The sequence below is a fragment of the Elgaria multicarinata genome, chromosome 13 (assembly GCF_023053635.1).
Source record: "Elgaria multicarinata webbii isolate HBS135686 ecotype San Diego chromosome 13, rElgMul1.1.pri, whole genome shotgun sequence".
Lineage (NCBI taxonomy): Eukaryota > Metazoa > Chordata > Lepidosauria > Squamata > Anguidae > Elgaria > Elgaria multicarinata.
Genome location: NC_086183.1, coordinates 6125828 through 6134756, shown reverse-complemented (window position 1 = coordinate 6134756; position 8929 = coordinate 6125828).

Sequence of the window (8929 nt, the reverse complement as noted above, 5' to 3'; positions counted from 1 at the left end):
CAGCTAAGGGCTCTGTTCGAAGGCGCTTACATCTTAATTTCAACTGTGGAGGGGTTGAGGGAGCAGTAGAGGCTGGTGGCTCCTATTTTGGTGGGGCTTTGAATGCATTCTGGATTGTAGTCAGAACCAAGCAGAGTGCTACAGGAGCTATCCAAGGTGCGGAACCCAGGTTGGGGATAGGGCTCAGCACCTTGGATCATTCCTGTATCATTCTGACTGAAAGCCAGAATGGATTCGCAGCCCCACTGAAATCAGAGCCACCAGCCTTGACAGTGAGAGGTCAAGCACACATAGACCCTGTTCAGACAACCTGCTAAGCCACAGTGGTGAAGCATTTTGAGCTAAGTCATGGTTCAGCATTTTGTGTGAACCATGACTTAGTGTGTCGTAAGTCATGGTTCACACAAAATGCTGAACCATGCATGCTCACTAACCATTTGCTGCCAAAGGGTTAGCAGCCTAACCATGGCTTAGTGTGTCATCTGAACAGGGACCAATGGGAGCAAATCCATTGAAGTGTATCTAGGCTAAAGGAGAGTTCTGTTGATCTCAAAAGCTTGCTCACTAATTTGTGATGTTTCTCTTGGGCACTATTAATTACCCCCCCACCCCCACCCCGGGCATCCTGTAATGGGCTGACACAGCTACCTGCAATATTTATATCCATAGAATAGGCCAAGTTCCAGTTAGGGAGGGAGGAGGCCAGGTATGAGACCATCAGGTGCAATGGATACTGCAGGGAAAGGCTTGCCTCTATCCTCCTCCTACCAGAGCTGGGGGATAGCAGCACAAGCAGCAGTTCAATAGCTGGGATGTCTCCCTCTGTCCCTGAAATGATGGGGTGGCTTTACCTGTTGAATGACGGGGGAGCTGTACCTGTTGTGGCACTTGTTGAGGACACAGGGCTGTGCCTGAATGGGAGGTGGAAGAGGACCAACATGGTGTGCTTAAGTGGGAGCCGTGTCTCGGGATGATTTCCTAAACCACTCCAACTCTTCATCAGCTTAGGTGTGACCAGGACTGATGTGTGCTCTGCTTCCCCTTGTGGTGAGCCACTCAAAGCTGCAGTGCAGAACAAAGGCTGAAACAGGAGTGTTATCATCCCAGGTTCTGACAGAGCTCTACTCCACCCTGGCAACCTGTGGGTTCTCCATGGTTGGCTATGAATGCTTCCCGGTCAAGCCCGGGTCTCTGCCTGGGCAACAGCCAAAGTTGAGGCTTGTCCACAATTCTTTGCAGTTGCTCCTCAATTCCCCTGCTTTATTGCCCCTTTCAAAGGACTAAGGTGGTCATGGCATGGGAGATCAGCTCTGTCCGAATTTTTAAAAACTTGATTTTAAAGCAAGTGTGTGAGACCCTGATTTCGACCTGTGGATTGGGACCGGGACCTGAAAGTTTTGTCCAGCTAGGGGAGCACAGTGCTACGGATCAGCAAACGTACAATGTTCTCGCTCATTGAGCTCCTCTTCATTCTTTCTTGAAGCTTGTTTCAACTTGATTGTGTTCCCGAACCTGTCTTATCTGATCAGGAAAAAAATTGCAGATTTTCAGAAGTGCACGTATGAACCATACACATTTTTGGTAGTGCACAAGTGCATACTTTTGAATACAAATGCAAGTTTGGGTAACTTTCAAAAATTTCTCACGAATTGCGTTTCTACTTCTGTTTGGGGTTGCAAACAGGACATTTTTGCATGATTTGCAAACAGAAATGAAATTCTTGGACATCCCTATGAAAGAGTTGAAAAAAAAAAGGCAGTTTACTGTCATGTGCTGTATCCACTCCAGATGGTGCAGGAAGTGACTGCAGCATTGGATTTAGGGATGGGGGAGAAATTTGTTCTAGTTGCATTTAATGCAAACTTACCTGATTTCACAATTATTGTCCCAGTTTCACAATTATTGTCCCAATTATTGGATTCCACAATGTTAGGGAAATGTGCAATATTTTGTAATATTCTGAAAACATGCAACATTTTGCAAATTAGGAAAACGTGCACACAAAATGCATATATTAGTGAAAATAAAATTAAAATGCATTATATTAGGGACATTGTTTGGGAAAGGCGTATATTAGGTGAAATCCACACAAAATATATACAGATTTTTATGCAAACTGAAATAAACCTAAAAGAACTGGAACAAACCAAATTTAAGACTGGAAAAACGAGAAACAGAAAAAAAAAAAAACCTGAAATGGACGGTAATGGACTGGATGAGGGCTAACACACTGAGACTCAATCCAGACAAGACGGAGGTACTGTTAGCGGGTGGTTCATCTGTCCGGCGAGGTGATGTTTGCCCTGTCCTGGACGGGGTTGCACTCCCCCTAAAGCATCGGGTCCGTAGTTTAGGGGTACTTTTGGATCCAGAACTGTCACTTGAGGCACAGGTGAACTCAGTGGCAAAGAGCACCTTTTATCAGCTTAGGTTGATACACCAACTACTCCCTTATCTGGACAGAGATAGCCTAGCTACAGTTATCCATGCTCTGATAGCCTCTCACTTGGATTACTGCAATGCGTTATACGTGGGGCTGCCTTTGAAAACGGTCCGGAAGCTTCAGCTGGTACAAAATAGGGCAGCCCGTTTACTAACAGGGACCGGCCGGCGAGATCACATTACGCCAGTCCTTTTCCAACTTCATTGGCTGCCAGTCCAGGTCCGGGCCCGATTCAAAGTGCTGGTATGAACATTTAAAGCCCTAAACGGTTTGGGGCTAGGTTATTTGAAGGAACGCCTCCTCCCATATGTACCTGCCCGGACCTTAAGATCATCCATAGGGGTCCTTCTCCATGAGCCCCTGCCAAAGGAAGTGAGGCGGTGGCTACTAGGAGGAGGGCTTTCTCCGCTGTGGTACCCTGGTTGTGGAATGAGCTCCCCAGAGAGGTCCGCCTGGCGCCTACACTGTACTGCTTTCGTCGGCACCTGAAGACCTTTTTATTCACTCAGTATTTTAACACTTAATTTTAACTTAAATTTAAATTTTACTGTTTTAACTCTGTATTTTAATCTTATATCAATTTTGCTGCGTGGTTTTATCCTGGTTGCGCTTTTTATACTGTATTTCGTAATTGTGCTTATTATTATTATTTATTTATATAGCACCATCAGTGTACATGGTGCTGTACAGAGTAAAACAGTAAATAGCAAGGCCCTGCCGCATAGGCTTACAATCTAATAAAATCATAGTAAAACAATAAGGAGGGGAAGAGAATGCAAACAGGTACCTGTTGGTTGTTTTAGCATTTTTATGCCGCCATTCAGCCAAAAAAGGCTCTCATGGTGGCATACAAAAGTTTTATTGTGGTTTTAATTTTTGTGAACCGCCCAGAGAGGTTCGGCTATTGGGCGGTATAAAAATGTAATAAATAAATAAATAAATAAATAAATTATTTTTCCTTAGGTTCCGTATTTTACAAAACTGCAGGTCCTTCCTGGAGAATGAAGTTAACTATTTGTGAGACTGCAGGATTCTAGAAATGCCATCCCCCCACCCAAGATCTGCAGACAGCCCACGGGATACACTGTTTTGGCTGCTTTATCCATACGAAGAAAATCAGTTTGTGTTCACTGGGTATGTGATAATGAGGTCATAACTTGGATAATTCTTTCAGTTGTGAAGTAGCTGCCAGAATAGGAATATTGAAAACAATGGGAGAAACTGATGTATTTGGGGACACCGGTGCACTTAAAAGTAATCCTATGGACATTGCTTTAAGACCTGATGTCAAACCATAGAGTATACAAACTCTCTGCAGAACCCTCATTTCCTTGTCTCACAAGATGGAAATGGAACTGGGAAAGATAAAGGAACAAGGCATAGCTAAGGAAATTACTGGGCCAGCCTTATGATGTACAACAATGGTTCCAGTCAACAAGAAAAACAGGGAGGTATACACCTGGGCAAATCTGATAAAGGTTAATGAAGGTATCGAAGCAGGAAGGAGGAAGCACTTCGTGAAGGAAGCGCATGAGAACTTTCTCCCCAGTGTGACAGGCGCCAGTATATTTCAATGCCTCAAGCAGTTATTGGCAAATGATTTTGACACACCAGAGTCCTAAATTGACTATATCAATCACTCCCTTTGGAAAATTATGTTTCCGAAGTTTGCCATCTGGAATGACAAGTGCATCCTAAATTTTTTAAAGGAAGGTGTCAAAAATCCTCGGAGTCATAAAAGCCAAAATGGTTTTCATGGATGCAGCCTAATACATGGCACATGAATGGAAGGCCATGGCAAAATGCTGGCCTTTAGCTTGCATCGGGAATCCAGACTCAAGAGGAACAAGGAGAAATGCATTTATTTATTTATTTCCCCTATGGTGAAATATAGTTTACATGGAATCTAAAAGCACCAACTAACATTAAAAAAAACTGGCATGCTTTCTGGGGATGGAGAATTCTGTGGATCATAGAATCATTGAATAGTAGAGTTGGAAGGGGCCTATAAGGCCATCAAGTCCAACCCCCTGCTCATTGATCAAGACTTCTCCATAGAGGCAGAGCCACTAAACCTATTACTGAAATCCACATGTTCTGTTTTTGGGGACCAGAGCAGGAGGCTGCCTTGCAAAGATAAAGGATCTGATCTCCAATGCAACAATCCTACATTTTATGATGCCAACAAGACCTTGGTGATTAATGCTGATGCAAACAGCTACAGACTAGGTGGAGTGCTACTAGAACTGCATGATTCAGAATGCATGACTGTTGCTTTTTGTTCCAGAACTCATAGTGAAGCAGAAAAACTGTATGCACAAATAAAAAAGGAGTGCTTAGCCTGCATTTGGGCATGCAAAACCTTGTGTAGATATATTTGTGGTCTACATTCTTTCAGACTCCTCAGAGACTATAAACCCTTGTTGACCTTGATTAAAAGAGTACATTTGGACCATTAGGATGCCAATGTCTTCTAAGAAGAATGATGAGATTCAATCCAGTAGCTGACTATGTTCCAGGAAAAAAAGGTTAGTCATAGAAGGAATCTTTCAGAATGCCCCACAAAACAAGTGGACACTTAGAACGAGGGACGTAGGAATTTGTTAAAGCGGTTTCTGTCTTTCGTAGATTGTTGTGGCATCTTTTGTACCATTGTTTGCTCATTGATTGAATCGAGTTTTTTTTTTTAGGGATACACAAGAATTTCATTGCACTTGTGCTAATGCTCAATAGCACTAATTTACTCTTGTGCTAACCTCCCCTAAAAGTAAAAAAAAACTAGCAAACTGATTTGCAGATGCACAGGATCTGCATGACTCAGAAAAGGCCTGTCTGTTACGAAATCAACAGGTCAGAGTCATAGAAACCTGAACTCATTTGAATCCATTGTAGAAAGGTGTTATTTGTGTACTGCTCATTGGGGGTGGCACAGCCCCCCCAAGTCACTCGGGGCCTGATTTGGAGCCTCTGAAATGGCCCTGATTCGACTTGGGGTGCTTTGGGGGGTGCCCGCCTCACCTTAACATCAAAGCTGAGGTGAGATTCAGTCCCTTGAAGTGGGTGGGCCTTGCGAGTTCCTGGGTGCTGGCCATGCAGCTGGCACCCAGGAAAGCCAGGATCAAGGCTGACTGGGAGTCCATTGGACTCCTGACTCCTGGCAGGACATTGGGTGGGTGTGTGGGGAGGAAGAGGGAAATGAGTCCAATGGATTCACCTGGACTCACAGCCGGCCTTGTGCTGGCAGGCGGGTTCTTAGCAAGCGGCACTGTGTGGCCTGGGAATTGGCAAGTGGCCCTGCACCCAAAGGCTTTGGTTCCAATCTTCTTTGGTCTTGGGGGGGCTTGGATCAATTCGAAGCCACTCAGGATTTGACCTGGCTCACCTTGGATTTGGTGATTCAACCCGAGTCGGTGCACAGCCCTACTGCTCATGATTGTCTACCAGCATCTGAAAACAGAGTTCATCAAATCCAAAGGCCTAATCATTGAGATCCAGAAATTCCAGAAGGCTTACTTACACTGTATCACCAAGTTTGACTAAATGTCTTATTTTGAGAGTTCAGTGACTCTATATTTGGCATCAGGCAATGACTTTAATGTAATTGTCATGGGGATATTAATGGGTTGGGTTTTTAAAAAACAACAACAACTAACTTTGTTGCTGTCTTTTTTGTTTAATCACTATTTTCACTTTTTTTGAATTTTAAATGTTAATTGTAAGCCCCTCTGCGAAAGATTTTCAAAGGGTCAGGTAGAAATGCTTGAAATAAAGAAACTAAATCTCAACCTTGTTTTATCATAAAATTTAACTTTTTGTAAATTGCTCTGGGAACCTGATGAAAATTGGAGTATAAATCTGATGCCTAAAGATGGGAATGAATAAATAAATCCCCATTTGTGTCAAAAGATGCAACCAACCAGTTTAAAACATTGCGATCAGCCAGGGATGTGCATCTGGAAAAATGCACAACTGCGTCTTCAGCAGTGACATGTCAAAGTCTTCTCCTATGTAGCAAGCTTTCTTGTGGGATCAGGTTGAAAGTCTTCTTTGAAAAGTGCATTTAATAGTTCACATTTCAGATTAGGATTTCGAAAATGCAGCATTTAACAAATGAAGAAAACACATTTGTGGCTGAGTTCCAGTCAACCCAGTAAAATTGTATTCTTCCTCCAATCTATCTCCCTGTGAGTCATCATTTTGTTGTCCCACATGCTAATGCAGGAAAATTAACAGTCTCGAGTTTCAGTCGATGCTGGAATTCTTTCTTAATTAAAGAACCTTTTAATAAGGATGGCTGTTCCCACTGTGTCTAACCCAGCCTGTTTGTTCTGCTGGGAGGCGTGGGCTGAGGACCACGTTCTTCTCCTTTTTTCCCTTCTCATCCTCTTTCCTCGGGCATAAAGGGTGTGTGTCTGCTTTGTTGTGCTCCTATTCATCGGCCTCAACAACTGAGCCAAAGGTGTCACACCCTTTGTTTCCATGCCCACAAGTTGATCCTGCAACTCATGCTGGATGGGACCTTTAACCATGCTGGTTTTTTGGCCTGGATTATGATATACCACAAGGATGCCCAGGTGCATTTGTTTTCCATAGGGATGGACAAATCTGTCAATTTCAGTTTCATCCCATTCCTTATTTTTCCACCCTTATGTTCAGCTCATCCTGAACTCTGAGAATCTTTTTCATTCTTAAATTTGGCTCATCCCAAGGATTGAGATTTTTTTTTTGATTTTTTAAAAACAAGTTTGTATGTATATTTGTACGTATAATTGTATGCCTTTTAATGCACAGTTCTCCTAATACATGCATTTTTGCATAACACAACTTTTTTTGCTCAGTATTTTTCCCAATGTAATACATGTTTAGTATTATTTTCACTAATTTACACATTTTTGGGTGCATCTTCTCCCATTATACACATTCCTGTGCATGTTATTTGATTGGAAAACTGCTGCAAAATTCAGAGAAATGTGAATTTTGACAGAAAACTGAGTTTTGGTTTGCATACTGGTTTAGAAATGCAAAATCTGGAAAATTTGCATTAATGTGTGTTTTAAAACACTTTTCTCAATGCATACGTTTTTGTATGCATTTTGCCCACTATATACAATTGCAAGCAATTTTCTTGTATTGTGCATTTTTAAAATTATTTCCCCCTAATATATACATTTTCAAAGCATGTTTTCATTGGAGAACACACTTACAAAATTCAGAGAATGTAAATTTCAAAGGAGAACTGAGGGCATGGCTAGACAGGGTGATATCCCGGGGATGATTCCTCTATTTCCCCGGGAAATCACCCTACCCGTTAATTTTGATTTTTCTGCAGTCTTGGGACGACCTTGGAATGTGTGGCCTGCTGTCACAGTTTTTTCCTGGCTCCTCGTGAGTAACGCAAGGAGCCAGGAACCAGGCGCAGGGCCCAGAGCTCCTCAGGAGCTCTGTGCCCGTCAGGGGTGGGGTGGGGGGAGTGTGAGTTGTTTTTTTTAAAAGGAAAACAACTTACAATTTTGGACGAGTGTTTGTGTGCTCCTTTTCCTTTAAAAAATACATCCAAAATGGCGGCAGCGATGTCGCGCGCCGCATGTAGACGAGGGTGATGATCTCACAATCATAAAATCGCGAGATTGTTGCCCTCCGCCCCCCTCGTCTAGCCATGCCCTGAGTTTCTGTTCTTATAGGGGGTCAAAAGTGTGAAATTAGGTAAGTTGTCATTCCCAGGTGAATTGAACAATTTCCCCCTCCCTCCATCCCATAATGTCAAAACATTCGGCTGTAGCTTGTCTCTCTGCTGCAGTGTTTCTCACCTCTGCAACTATTTATTTATTTACCACATTTATATGCTACCCAATAGCAATGTTCTTCAGCAGCTTCTGTTTAGACCGGAAAAGTCCTGCAACTCGCAGCATCCTGGCATCTTTTCTGTCCAAACAGAAATGAATAATTGGTTGCCTCTGACCCACTCCTTGTGCAATTCAACTGGGGCACTTTTAATATTGTGCAAGGGTCTGTGACCTGTAGTGACTTTATACTGCTGCATCCAGGTTAGCCTCGTGTTGTGGCTTTATGGATTACAGTAGCAACCAAACACCACAGAACCTGATACACCTTGTCCCAGAGGGATGCAACCAACTGTAAAAAGCATGCATTTTTAAATAAAAGCAATTGGTAAATAGGAATACACATGTATTCTTTAATTTCTACCAAGCTTTCTGAAGGTGGAAGCTGAAACCTTTGATATATATTTATTTATTACATTTCTATTCTACCCAATAGCAAAGCATCCTGGGCGGTTCCCCAAAATTAATTGTGAACCGCCTAGAGAGACAGAGATAAAACAAGAAATTTATCTCAGTTTTGCCAATTGCTTTACTAAAAAATATGGATCTTGTCCGTTTGAAGTCTGCTTAGTGCCACCTTCAGGTTTTGGAGGCCCCTGGGCAAGGCACCCTCAATTGTCCCCTTCCTTCTGTGGGTCTCCACCTC